Source organism: Giraffa tippelskirchi, chromosome 1 (assembly GCF_054371585.1).
Source record: "Giraffa tippelskirchi isolate mGirTip1 chromosome 1, T2T-mGirTip1v1.2.pri, whole genome shotgun sequence".
Taxonomy (NCBI): domain Eukaryota; kingdom Metazoa; phylum Chordata; class Mammalia; order Artiodactyla; family Giraffidae; genus Giraffa; species Giraffa tippelskirchi.
Window position 1 is genome coordinate 185,222,971 of NC_137275.1, and position 15,007 is coordinate 185,237,977.

General features: G+C 46.4%; 1 pseudogene; it reads right to left on the bottom strand.

The window, feature by feature from the left end:
* Positions 1–13,871: 13,871 nt before the first annotated feature.
* On the bottom strand, positions 13,872–14,749 carry LOC145516406 (olfactory receptor 2B11-like; annotated as a pseudogene).
* Between the last annotated feature and the right edge of the window lie 258 nt (positions 14,750–15,007).

Sequence of the window (15,007 nt, forward strand, 5' to 3'; positions counted from 1 at the left end):
TTTCGGAATGATGAAGTGAACTTGCTAGACTGGTTTAACTTCTGAAGTTTCCTGGAAAATGGTTACTGGTTTGCCATAAGTAGGCTTCTCTGGCTCAGATGGTAAAGAATCTGCCTACAATGCAGGAGACCTAGGTTCAATCCCCGGGTCAGGAAGATTCCCTGGAGAAGGGAATGGCTACCAATTGCAGCATTCTTGCCTGGAGAATTCCATGAACAATGGAGCCCGGGAGGCTACAGTCCATGGGGTGCAAAGAGTCAGACACGATTGAGCAACTAACACACACATAAATATTTTGGCTTCCCTGGTGACTCAGTGGTACTGCAATGCAGGAGACAATTAGGAGATACAAGTTCAACCCCAGGGTTGGAAAGATCCTTTGTTGCCTTAAGCATCATACTAGAAGGTTCTGAGTTGCCTAGCCCCATCCTCGCCTTCCTCTGTGGTCCTCAGTTACTTTTTCTCACCTGGCCCTTGTGCAGTACTCTGTATAGGACAGCAATCAATAATCTCCTTATTAATTAAATGGCACTTTATAAAAGTACTCCTCCAGGGGCTCTGAGAAAGCCAGCTTTGGCTAGCTATAAAGTTTTAGGTAATCATTTAAGAAAAAAAATTGTTATTCATCATCTTTATGGCACATCACGGCCGCCACATTCTCCCCAGGAGTTCAATCCATCAAACTCTTCAATGCAAGGACGGCTAACAAGGTCCCTGTCACTTCAGGTGAAATATACAGGTATCACCAGAGGCTCCTGACTCTCACAAAGGTGTAGCTGTTTTCCCATCCCAGCAGACTCCCTCTAGGGAGCCAGCAAGATGGCCTGGCCTGGCTTTCCATCTCCATTTGCACAATAGGGGTGGGTAAGAGGAAATCCTCTCATGAGAATGATTTCTTGTGGGCAAGACATCTGAGGTTTTAAGCCCAACCCTTTCATGTCTGAGATATTCATGAGAAAATGGTTTGGTTATGGTAACTGGCCTTTGTGAGGCTTTCAGCTGTCTGGTCCACATTCTGCACTTACTACTATAACTGCTGTTGCTGCTGGCTATATAATATTTTTAAAATATTTATTTACTTATTTGCTTGCCAGCACTGGGCCTTTGTTGAAGCACATGGGATCTTCAATCTTGGTGGCTGCGTGTGGGTCTTTAGTTGAGGCATGCAAACTCTTAGTTGTGGCATGTGAGATCTAGTCCCCTGACCAGGGATCAAGCCTGGGGCCCCCTGCATTGGAAGCATGGAGTCTTAGCCACTGGACCACCAGGAGAGTTCCCTATAATAGTTTGCAAAGTGATTTCAATTGTCTCATTTGGTCCTCACCTCAGTCTTGTAAGACAGGAATATGATGACTATCATTCCCACTTCTCAGAGTAGGAAACTGAAGCACATTCATAGTCACTTGGAAGGCATTCGTTACAGCATTTGAGCTCAGATCTGGCTTTAGATTCTGTGCATTTTAAACAATACATCACCATCCCTTCCATCCTCACCAACCTTGTTTCTTTTCTGGATGTAGTGCAGCTGCCTTTTGAATAAAGATGTTCCCATAAAGAAGTCTAGGCACCGAAGAATTGATGCCTTTGAACTGTAGTGTTGGACAAGACTCTTGAGAGTCCCTTGGACTGCAAGGAGATCAAATCAGTCAATCCTGAAGGAAATTAACTCTGAATATTAATTGGAAGGACTGATCCTGAAGCTGAAGCTCCAATACTTTGGCCTTTTGTTGCAAATGGCTGAATCATTGGAAAAGACCCTGATGTTGGGAAAGATTGAAGACAGGAGAAGAAGGGGGCAGCAGAGGATGAGATGATTGGATGGCATCAATGACTCAATAGACATGAGTCTGAGCAAGCTCCAGGAGATAGTGAAGGACAGGGAAGGCTGGCATGCTGCAGTTCATGGGATTGCAGAGTCGGACACGACTAAGGGACTGAACAACAACAAGAGCTTTTTCTGTTTGCCTGTGTTGGGAACACCTTCCCTCAAATGAAATGCTCAGAAACAAGACAAGATGCCGTGTTTGGACTCATGAGTCAGCTCTGAGTGGCCAGGAACCTCCATGTGGTTTTCACTCTTAGGGAGAAAATTCAGATGATGCGGCAGATGGTCCACTGCCCTGAATGCCTGGGCTACTGTGGATAGACCCGAGCCTTTCTCTGACCACTGGGGCTCAGGCAAGGGTGACTCAGATAATTGTCTTAGGGCCACCTGTTTCTCCAGGTTTTGAGAAAGGAGACTGGAGTAGATATGAACTGAATTCATAACACAGCTACAAATCATGTGTGTTCATGCACGTGTGTGCGTGTGTGTGTTAAGTCAGTAGGAACATATCCAGATTGAATTTATATTCTTTGTATGCACTGCATTAAGCACTTTCAAAATGGTTATTTTATTTAATTCTAATTCTTTGCAGTGGATATTATTCTCTGCGGTTTTCAGACAAAGAACTGAAACTCAGAGAGACCAAGTGACGTGACCCTTGGCTACATGCCTCCCTTCCCCCTCTCCCAGTGTAGCTGATGAAAAGCTGTTTCTATAAAGCCCATGTAATTATGGATCACTCTATGTCATCCTTTATGTTTGCTTTCTTTGCTGGCCATGGCCCCACGTGTGTGTGTGTTCAGTTCATCAGACATGTCGGACTCTTTGCAACCCCACGGACTGTAGCCAACCAGGTTATGAGCTGTAGACTAATTCTTCTCTCATTACTATCCATTCTTGCCCTGGCCAACAGTCTGTGGACCTGAGAGGCAGAATAAACATTGCACAGTGCTGGGAGGAAGCCTGCTCTCCACCTCAAGTGGGAGTTCTGTTTTCCTTGCATGGGTTGGGCAGTAGATCCTAGGAGATGTGAGTGGAAGGCTCCTGACAGAGGGCCAGTGGCTCTCCGCTCTTCTGCTGATGTTTCCTGACATGCTAAGCCTCTCCAACTGATTTGCCTGCCACCCTGGGGCTGAAAGCTGGTGTTAAAATTCCCTGCAATGGAAATGATCCGTGCAGGCAGAAGGGACAATGCATTAAGCCACAAGAACAGGTGTTTGTTCAGAATGATGGTGAGTGAGCCTGACAAGCGCCTCTGCACAGCCTCAGGGTCAGGAGAGCAGAGAGAGAGAAAAGGATGAGAGAAAGGAAAAACAGTGAAGACAGACAGCAAAAGGACTTGAGTGAGATTAGGAAAAAAGCAAATGAGAAAGGAAAAAGGGAGGAAAGAGAAATTCTGTGATGGAACATGTGATTTTTTTCAACTACTCTGTGGCCTTTCCCTGTGCCCCAGCACCCCTGCCTCCCCATTCTTGGAGATGGTCCACTGGTGTCACTATTAGAAAATTCCAAGAGTCAGACCAATGCCCGTGCCCCAGTCTTTTGAGAAATCTTGAAGGATTATAAAACTCCTTCCCTCACAGTCCTGTTGAGATGAATGAGACTCCTAAGAGAATATTTGATAAATGATAACTATACGGTTGATACACAATAAATAGAAAAATAGATGTGTTAGTCACTCAGTCATGTGCGACTCTTTGCAACCCCATGGTCTGTAGCCTGCCAGGCTCCTCTGTTCATAGGATTCTCCAGGCAAGAATACTGGAGTGGGTTGCCATTCCCTTCTCCATGGGATCTTCCTGACCCAAGGATTGAACCTGGGTCTCCTGCATTGCAGATGGATTCTTTACTGTCTGGGCCACCAGGGGAGCCTGGATAAATAGATAGTTAGATATAAATGATAGCTATATAGATATGGATGATGTACTCATGTACTCCTCAGGTCAGCACTAGGACTTTGTAAGCTCGGGCAGGCATGGCTTATATGGATCCCCTATAGCTGGAATAGGGCCTGGCTCATAGCATGTACTCAAATGCTTGTTGAGTAAAAGTGAGGCACATGTTCTCATGAAGCCCACTGAATGAGGCTTGGGCTGGGGGAATAATCAGTGTAAGAAGAGAGATTGAGCCTAATGTCTGTCCAGCCACCTTTGGCTTCATTTCCTTACCTCCTACTGTCCAATGGCAACTAGCTCTGACAGTGACAGATTTGCACTTTCCTACCAGAGCAGGACTCCACACAAGGCCTGCTCAGCAGGGCCCGTCTTTCTCTCCAAGGAGGCAGAGGAGAGAGATACAGCTGGGACTAGCTCAGATGTGAAGCAAGAGGTGAAGGATAGGAAATAACTTCAAAATATTGCTGGGGGACCCTCCCTGCTTTGAAGGTTGATGCCCTGAGCTGAAGCCAGACAGGCCAAGGAATGGCATCTAATATGCTTGTTGGATTCAGAAGCAGCCCAGGTAACTGTCAATATTCAAGTGAGGCTTGGAAAAAGGTGGGCCAGCTGGTGACACTGAAAATCAGGCTGATGGAAGCTTCCCAGGAGGCACTTGCAGTAAATAACTTGCTGCCAATGCAGGATACGTAAGAGATCCGAGTTTGATCCCTGGTTCAGGAAGATCCGCTGGAGGAAGAAATGACAATCCACTCCAGTATTCTTGCCTGGTGAATTCCACAGACAGAGGAACCTGGTGGGCTACAATCCATGGGATCGCAAAGATTTGGACACAACTGAAGAGACTTAGCATGCACGCACACACGGAGGCATGTAATTCGAGTAAAGATGTTATTTCAAAGCAGGATGCCAGGCACAGGAATGGACCCAGGCATGGTGACCAGGCCCAGACAAACCAACTGGGGTCCACAGAAGACCAGCCAGCCCCAGCAAGGAGCTGCCATGCTGGGCAGAGACGCGAAGCAGCAGCTGGGTAGTAGGGGAAAGCCCTGGATTGGCTGCCAGTGGGTGCCCAGAATTCACCCCAAGATTCCCAGAGTGGGAAAGTAACAACCAGACTCATCACAGACCCCTCACTCACAGCAAGGCCTGCTGGGAAGGCTTGGAAAGGAAGAGCTTGGCAGGAGAAAACATCAGAGAATTAAACCTGAGTCAAAAGGAGTAAGAGAAGCCTTCCCTTTCATCTGGTGGGGCACTTCTAGAAACTTCTTCATCTCCTCTCTTCCTCTAGTCAGGCTAGTTAAGAACCCCCACCATACATTATTTTCCTCTTGCTCCCTGCTAAAGGCTGAGACCATCCATCCCCAGTTCCTTTCACTTTCCAAAAACAAAGATGACAGTCAACCAGCAGCTGTATGTTAAACCCCCTTCTCTCAAGACCCAGTTGGGTCCCAGCATCGGGCTGTGCAATCCTAACCCCTCAGCCCTGATGCAGCACCTTTGACCGAGTTCAGCTGGGCTGCTGGTGGTGATGAGCCTTCCCGATGGTCCACACTCCAATGAGGATGGTGCCCCTGGCTCTTTGCAGAAAAGAGGCCTGGGTGACACGGAGCTATAGAATCTCTGAGGCCAGCTTTGAAAAATTTAAAAAAACAACAAGAAGAAGCTCAAACATCCCCATTAGTGCTTCTCTCAGAGAGAGAAACCAGTGTACCGTGTCAATTCCTACTTTTAAAAACTGGGTTCGGCAGCCAAGAGCAGATGCGTGCTGGTAACTGGCTACTCCAAAGGAGCTGTTGAGGGGACCATTTCCCAGGAGAGCCATCCCCTGTTTCCTGTTCTCTGGGGCAGGTGGCTCCAGTCTGGCCCTAAGCTTCCCAGCTCCCTGTCCCCATGCGCATGGCCTCTACCCAGCAGGAGGTGACCTGGCCCCACCCAGCAGTGGGGTCTCCCTGGCCGTGTGGCTGGGCTGATCAAACAGCAAGAGAAGATCCAGGGCCGGAGCAGGCTATTAGCTCCTCTGAAGAGAACTCCCTTAATCGCATAAACTAACCACACTGTTTATTGTGCAAACTTGGACTGAAGCAGCCATGCAGAAGGGGGTTCATAACAAGGGCTGTTGATATTTATGGCTGACATCGCGGGTTCCTCGAGTCACTATAATGAGCTCATTGCAGCCTGAATAACTGCAACCTTCCAGCAGAGGCAAAGAGGAGGAGAAGGAAGCAGAGGGGAGAACGGATGGTGCCTGCCTTCCTGATCTGCAGGACTGCAGGGTCCCTTCCAGTGGTGGAGGTGTCTGCTGAACACCTGCTGTGTATGGGACATTGAGCCACATGCTAGACTATGGAAGTGGAGAAGGAAAACTCTTAGAGAACACAGTTCCTGTCCCTGATGCTCAGTGAGGCCAAACAAACTGAAATATCAGAATTTGGAGCAGAAAAAATGTTTATTGCAGGGCCATGCAAGGAGAAGGGTGGCTGGCTCATGCCTCAAATCCTCAAAATTCTCTAAGGGTTTCAGTAACGTGCTTTTAAAGGAAAGGTGAAGGGGTGTGGTTAGTTGTTGCAAACTACTTGGTGTCAGTAATGCTGAAGAAGGTGAGGTTGAACGGTTCTATGAAGATCTACAAGACCTTCTAGAACTAACACCAAAAAAAGATATCCTTTTCATTATAGGGGACTGGAATGCAAAAGTAGGAAGCCAAGAAACACCTGGAGTAACAGGCAAATTTGGCCTTGGAGTACATAATGAAGCAGGGCAAAGGCTAATAGAGTTTTTTGCCAATAGAACGCACTGGTCATAGCAAACAACCTCTTCCAACAACACAAGAGAAAACTATACAAATGGACATCACCAGAATGGTCAGCACCGTAATCAGATTGATTATATTCTTTGCAGCCAAAGATGGAGAAGCTCTATACAGTCAGCAAAAACAAGACCTGGAGCTGACTGTGGCTCAGATTATGAACTCCTTATTGCCAAATTCAGACTTAAATTGAGGAAAGTAGGGGAAACCACTAGACCATTCAGGTATGACCTAAATCAAATCCCTTATGATTATACAGTGGAAGTGAGAAATAGATTTAAGGGACTAGATCTGATAGGCAGAGTGCCTGATGAACTATGGACGGAGGTTCGTGACATTGTACAGGAGACAGGGATCAAGACTATCCCCATGGAAAAGAAGTGTAAAAAAGCAAAATGGCTGTCTGAGGAGGCCTTACAAATAGCTGTGAAAAGAAGAGAAGCAAAAAGCAAAGGAGAAAAGGAAAGGTATTCCTATTCGAATGCAGAGTTCCAAAAAATAGCAAGGAGAGATAAGAAAGCCTTCCTCAGCAATCAATGCAAAGAAATAGAGGAAAATAACAGAATGGGAAAGACTAGAGATCTCTTCAAGAAAATTAGGGATACCAAGGGAATATTTCATGCAAAGATGGGCTCGATAAAGAACACAAATGATAGGGACCTAACAGAAGCAGAAGATATTAAGAAGAGGTGGCAAGAATACACAGAAGAACTGTACAAAAAAGATCTTCGTGACCCAGATAATCATGATGGTGTGATCACTCACCTAGAGCCAGACATCTTGGAATGTGAAGTCAACCGGGCCTTAGGAAGCATCACTACGAACAAAGCTAGTGGAGGTGTTGGAATTACAGTTGAGCTATTTCAAATCCTGAAAGATGATGCTGTGAAAGTGCTGTACTCAATATGCCAGCAAATTTGGAAAACTCAGCAGTGGCCACAGGACGGGAAAATGTCAGTTTTCATTCCAACCCCAAAGAAAGGCAATGCCAAAGAATGCTCAAACTACCTCACAATTGCACTCATCTCACACGCTAGTAAAGTAATGCTCAAAATCCTCCAAGCCAGGCTTCAGCAATACGTGAACTGTGAACTTCCAGATGTTCAAGCTGGCTTTAGAAAAGGCAGAGGAACCAGAGATCAAATTGCCAACATCTGATGGATCATTGAAAAAGCAAGAGAGTTCCAGAAAAACATCTATTTCTGCTTTATTAATTATGCCAAAGCCTTTGACTGTGTGGATCACAATAAAGTGTGGAAAATTCTGAAAGAGATGGGCATACCAGACCATCTGACCTGCCTCTTGAGAAACCTGTATGCAGGTCAGGAAGCAACAGTAAGAACTGGACATGGAACCACAGACTGGTTCCAAATAGGAAAAGGAGTACGTCAAGGCTGTATATTGTCACCCTGCTTATGTAACTTCTATGCAGAGTACATCATGAGAAACGCTGGGCTGGAATAAGCACAAGCTGGAATCAAGATTGCCAGGAGAAATATCAATAACCTCAGATATGCAGATGACACCACCCTTATGGCAGAAAGTGAGGAGGAACTAAAGAGCCTCTTGATGAAAGTGAAAGAGGAGAGTGAAAAAGTTGGCTTAAAGCTCAACATTCAGAAAACTAAGATCATGGCGTCTGGTTCCATCACTTCATGGGAAATAGATGGGGAAACAGTGTCAGACTTTATTTTTCTGGGCTCCAAAATCACTGCGGATGGTGATTGCAGCCATGAAATTAAAAGACGCTTACTGCTTGGCAGGAAAGTTATGACCAACCTAGATAGCATATTAAAAACCAGAGACATTACTTTGCCAAAAAGGTCCATCTAGTCAAGGCTATGGTTTTTCCAGTAGTCATTTATGGATGTGAGAGTTGGATGGTGAAGAAAGCTGAACACCGAAGAATTGATGCTTTTGAAGTGTGGTGTTGGAGAAGACTCTTGAGAGTCCCTTGGACTGCAAGGAGATCCAACCAGTCCATTCTAAAGGAGATCAGTCCTGGGTGTTCATTGGAAGGACTGATGTTGAAGCTGAAACTCCAATACTTTGGCCACCTGATGCAAAGAGCAGACTCATTGGAAAAGACCCTGATGCTGGGAAGGATTGGGTGCAGGAGGAGAAGTGGACGACAGAGGATGGCATCACCGACTCGATGGACATGAGTTTGGGTAAACTCCGGGAGTTGGTGATGGACAGGGAGGCCTGGCGTGCTGCGATTCATGGGGCAGTAGATTAGGACACGACTGAGCGACTGCACTGAAGTGAACTGAACTTGGTGTCAGAATCCTTTGTTCTTGTAGCTGTTCATGTATGTCAGGTCAACTGTAAATCTCAATGTAACAAATATTTTCTCTGTCCTGCAACTTTTTCTCTCTATATGAATGGACTCATTAAAGGTCAGAGCCTTGAGAATAAGCTATTCTCTATATTTCAGGCTATAGGCAGTGTTGTTTTGCAACAGGTGCAGAGCCAGACTGACTAAGCACAAGCAACAGAATAGATCTAATAAGGAGTCAGGTTTGTTTTTCCCTATTACAAAACTACCAAGGATCCATGTGAATGAGTTCTAGGACAGGGGTGCTCCAGGTTTGGGCTCCATAGGCTCCTATTCTTTGGATTGGGGAGAATGTGCCAGAGCAGAAATATATGTTTTCCAGCTGAAGAGTCTCATTTTGGGGAAAACTGATGTGATTCTTCTTTAAAAAAGTAGTGGGTGCCCATCACCCCCAGGGCCTCAGTTTCTTTCCTGAGAGGAAGCTTCATACTCTGAGCTGTTCTGCAATCTTTTGAACTGGCAACTCCATATTGAAACCCTTAAAGGTCATTAGACTGAGCTGGTGTTGAGGAGGTAGTATGGAGCAGTGAGGAGACCTTGAGAGAATGCAGGGTCTTCCAAACTCTTCAGAAGACCCATATAGGTTGATGGGATTCTTTGTGAGTGGCTGACTCACAGCCACCAGGGAAGGACTCTTTAGCCCTGAAACCTGGTGCCCTGACTGTACCCAGGGCACTTAAGGCCTAAGTGGTCCGAAAAGAATAGTCCACCCTGGCTCTAGGCATGCCCTGCCAGTTCCATTGACTGTGATGTTGGGCAGAGCTCTTCTCTGGGCCTGCTTCCATGTTTGCACAGGGAGGAATTTTGGCCAGACAAGAAGCTCTAACTTGGGCTAATGGAGCCTGACTGATTATAATGCCAGACATAGGATGTGTATATGCCTGGGGAAAAAGCACCAAGGGAAGGCACAATCCAAAGCCTCAGGCTGGGCTTCTGGGGCTCCAAGAACCACCAGAGTAAAGGCAATAGTGTATGGGTATATGTATATTTCTTGGCGAAGAGGGTCAGTAGCTTTCATCAGATTCTTAAAGAGCTCGTGATCAGTTAAGAACAACAGTGGTGGTGGTTTAGTTGAAAAGTCGTGTCCAACTCTTTGCAACCACATGGACTACAGCCACTAAGCTCCTCTGTCCACAGTATTCTCCAGGCAACAATACTGAAGTGGGTTTCCATCTCCTTCTCCAAGAACCATGCTGTTTAGATCTAATTAAGGTTCTTTCAGTTTCTAAGTTTCTTGAGTTCTAAAACTTCTTTGCTTCTGTCAGATTCTCTCCCTGAGTATAAGCTCTAGATGGGACTGCCCTGAGGTCTCTTGAGTGCAAAGTGGGGACACATTCTGGGATGGAGTTAAAGGGACTCACCCAACACATGATGGGTTTACATGGTACAGAATTGTAGGCATGGCTTTTGGAGCTGCACAGGGTTGAGTTTGAATTTCAGCTTTCCTGAAATTACAGTGATATCTGTGAGTCTCAGTTTCCTCATCTGTAAAATTGGCACAAGGTGACTCCAAGCCTGTAAAAATAGGCAAATGTGTAATAGGTCGTTTATGGATAGTACACTAAGATCTTTGATAAAATAACATTAACAGTATGTTTAGGCTTTACAGCCACTCTGGAGTAGCATCTACATCAGAGAGTTGTCTTGAAGATTGTGTGTAATGATAAATATAAACTGCTTGGCATGGTGCAAGCACCAATAAATATTACCAATCATGATAATTACCATTTTTATCTGTGCCATGGTTTGCATCCTGGGCAAAGATTTTGCTCCAATCCTCAGATGATATCTCTGACTATAGGCATCTCCCCAAGTTTCCCTGTGATGCTATGTGTCAGGAGGAGTCCTTGCATTTGAGGCCTTGATGGGAGCAAATGGACATGAAGAAGATGGACCAGGATTCAGGCATCCAGCCAACCAACTAGAGGCCCAGAGGAGGGCCCTGCAGTGACATCAGACAAGTGGTTCAGAGGGTGCAGGGACAGGCAGGGTCCAGGATCCTGCAGCAGTTCAGAGAATAGTACAAGTGAATGCACCCGGCAGTTGGTCCCTGAGTGTTGATTGTGGCCAAGGGGAGATGAATAGGAGACCAGCAGGTGAACTCTGCTCCTGATTGCCGCATGTTCCCAGATGCTGTGATTATTTATCTTCAGGGAAGGGGCCACAGAAGAAAATGCAATGCAAGTCAATGTGGGTGACTGAGCATTCTCCAAGAACAGAAAGGGCCTGATTCTGCCTGCAAATCTATATTCTCAAAAGCCTCTCCCCATCCACTCTTTAATTAGAATGGAGCACAGCCTTGTGGAGGAGGCAAGCAGAGATGCTTAGAGAAGCTGGAAAGGCTCTCTCTGGTTCTCTGCATGAGCGTCAGATCCCCAGGGGTGAGGGATGAAGCAAAGTTTGGAATGAGGGGAAGTTGTTTGATGGATGGAGGCAATGAGAAAAAAAAATCTATTAGTGGTGCTTTGAGTTCCTTAGAGAATGGTTCCTGAGGAAGCCAAGTAAACAACTTCCTGATACTGGAGATTTGTTAATTAAGCACTTGGAACAGGCTCTGGGGGAGGAAGGCAGACAAGTATAGAATCTGACTTCTGAGAGCCTTCCAGCTTTCAGAGAGAAGGCAGTGCATCTCAGGGACAGTGGCCCAAGGTTTCTCCCAGCCTCAGTGTGAGGACCCTGGCTGCTGTCAATACAAGAGTTCGTGCTCATGGTTGGACCACATATGGAGAAGGATAGGAGAGAGGCTGAGCTGAGCATTTAGTGACAGACACGGTGTGCTGCTTTCATCTTGATGTCCATGAGCTCTGTGGCATGCAGGGCTAGCAATATTTGACCTGTCCAGGGAAAAAGTCACTCAGGTATCACCCGAGGGAACCCTGGCAAGGACTGTCCTCACGGATTCCTGGAACTTCTGCAGGAGTGTATCATGGCTTTGATTAAGCACAGGATACCTCTGAGCTTCTCTTTCAAAGTGTGCATACTCCTGAGAAAAGTAATGCATTAACTCACTATGTCTTCTGTAAAGAAAGTTGTTCAGAGCAGGGGTGCCTTGTTTTGAGTCGCTTCAGTTGTGTCTGACTCTTTGTGACCCCATGGATTATAGCCTGCCACGGTCCTGTGTCCACGGGACTCTCCAGGCAAGAATACTGGAGTGGATTGCCACGCCTTCCTTCAGAGAATCTTCCTGACTCAGGAAGGAATTCACGTCTCTTATGTCTCCTGCATTGGCAGGCGGGTTCCTTACCACTAGTGCCACCTGGGAAGTTCCTTAATTGAAGGAATGGGTCCTCAGAGGAGTGAATGATCACGGGTCAAGGAAGGTGAGGGGCTGCAAGTCACCACGCCACCCAGCCCAAGAGAACTGGGAAGATGGAGGAGTATGCCAGGACCACCCTCAGGCTCCCTGTTATCCTGCCCAGATGCCTGAGTAATGCCCCAGAAGGAGAAGTCCAAGAGAGAAGGAGAAAGAAGAAGGAAAAAGAGGGGACATAGATGAGAATTCCCATGAGCTCATGTAAAGCGGTTTTCAGAGCCAGTCTGATTTGGGCCGCTGTCCTGTTTCTGGCAAGCAAACCAGGATGAACAGTTGCTTCTCTTCCTACCTCTCACCACCACTAGATGACAGCACCAGGTGCTCCACTCCCCGTCCCCACAAACAGCTATGAGAATAAATGGTAAATGGAATCATCTCGAGGAGTTATGTAGGGGAAGGAATCCTAGGAAGACCCTTGTAGAAGAGAGAATCCTTTCTGTGAAGGGAGAGCATCCAGCCCACCTCCCACCCCATTACCCAAGTCTAATGCTCATGGCCCTTCCCTAAAGAGAAGGCCCAGTCTTATCCCCAGGCAACAAGTATAGCTCGTTCTGGCTCCAGGCTTCCAGGAAATGCCCCTTCTCCATCAGGTAGAAACCAGCATCTCCAATTCAGATGACACAGCTACCCCTAGTGTCCTATACCCAACACCACATTCCATAGCTCCAAGTTGTGCAGAGCTGGATGTGTTTGAAGACAAAGAGAAGCTCTCCTCTCCCCACATGGAAGACACAGGTGCACAGTCAAGGATATGGCAAGGAGGCAGCTCCCAGGAAAAACATATTTACCTTCCAAGTTAGATTCACCAACATCCAGCAGTGTTATGCAGAGTCCTGAGACAGAGGGGATTGATCAGTCTGAGAGGAGGATGGCAGCTGGGAAGCTTTTTCTGAAATCTGTGTTGGCTGCATGCAGTGTCCACAAAGTGGGGTCTAGCCATCCTCTCTGGGCTCCATTCCTTCAGTGGGCAACATGATGGAGCTCCCTGAGAAAAAGTGGGCAGGGGAAATGGAAGGGAGAAGGAAAGAGTAAGCACGGGGCTGAGGCTACCAATGTTCTCCCATGTCCTCTTCTTCTTTTTGTGTAGCCCCAGTCCAGGCTGTCCACCGCTGTCCTGGTGTTTCTAGCTGAGAAGCAGAGGGACTTCCTTCTGTTCCCACTTTTTCTCCCTACATCTAACTTTCCCAGCCTCAGCAAGCAGACTCAGCCTTCCCTCTGCCATCTTTTTATTCCTCACAATGACTGAGTGATGTTAAGATGTTCATTTCCTTGGGAAAATAAGGAAACAGCTTCAGGGAACTTAGATAACTTGTCAAAAAGCACGCTAGCTGGAAAGATCAGAGTCAGAATGGTGAACACCCATTTCTTGACAAGAAGACTGGCCCAGTGGTTCCTCTGGTACACATACTGCACCTACAGTATACACTCTGGGAGGTCCTCCTATGGGGCCTCATCTAAATTTATCCTTCCAGATCGCTGCCCAGGTCTCACACTTGTCACTCACTTTGCTTTGATAACATATTGTTTACAGGTAAAGCTGGCCCTGCTCTCACCAGCAGACCTTTGCATCTACCAGAGTAAGAAGTGAAGATGTTCAGATCTATAAGTGCCACTCAGCAACCACTGCTTGTGAGAGACCTGCAGTGTGGGAAGCCTCCAGCTTACCTCAACTTCTCTCTGTTGCCCAAGTTTCAGGAGACTATATGAATCAAGAGAGGAGGAACCATTTCTGTGTGTGGATTTCCAGGGACTGTGATATCAGTAACCATGGACTCCTTCACCAAGCTGTTGCAAAGGGACATGAGTTTGTTCTTATCCTGGGAGTTAGTGGCAGAAGGTTGCACATACATGCTAATTACTGGCCCATAGACGAAAGATACAACAATAACACGAGAACTACATGTGTTAAAGGCTTTCTTCTTTCCCTCGAAAGACTGGATTCTGAGCATTGTAGCTTCAACAAATCTGTAGGGGACAAGGATAAGTGACAAGGGAATAGAAACTCCCCACAATGGAGAGCATAGCTACACTGAATGTAGTGTCCGCACATGACATTTTGATCATCACTAGGATCTCACACAGGAAATCATCTACCTTGTTGTTGCCATAAAGTGGCAGCTGGACAGTGAGGGATGACTGGAGCTAAGAGTTGGCCAAAACACTTAGCCACACTATGACCACTAGGAAGATACAGAGCTGCTGATGCATGATAGCTGGGTACCTGAAAGGCTTGCAGATGGCCTTGCAAGGACATCACAGCTAAGAGGATGTATTCAGTGGCTCCCAGGAAGTGAAACACACAAAACTGGGTCACATAGCCTCCACAGGTGATAGACTTATCTGGGGGCCAGAGGTTCAGCAGCAGTTGAGGGATGGTGGTAGTGCAGGAAGGAGAGGTTGAAAAGGAAGTAGTACATAGGGTTGTCAAGATAAGGATCTACCCTGGATACCACTAGTTGTAGATGTAAGCAGCAAGCACTGCTATAAAGAGTGGCATTTCCAACCAGGGATGGTAAAAGAAACCCAAGAGAATGAAAATATTTGAACTGCTTGCGTTGCCTGCATTCATAACTGGTTTTGCTCTATTTGGTGGATTTAAGTCAAAGTGAAGATTTTCATTTCAGTATCAAGTATTATTTCTTCATATATTCCTTTTTTATTTTTAAATTTTAATTGGAGAATAATTACTTTACAATAATGTGATGGTTTTTGCCATCCATCAACATGAATTTACCATAGACACCCACATGGCCCCTTCATCCTGAACGCCCCTCCCACCACCCTTCCCACCCCATCCCTCCAGGTTGTCACAGAGCACCAGCTTTGA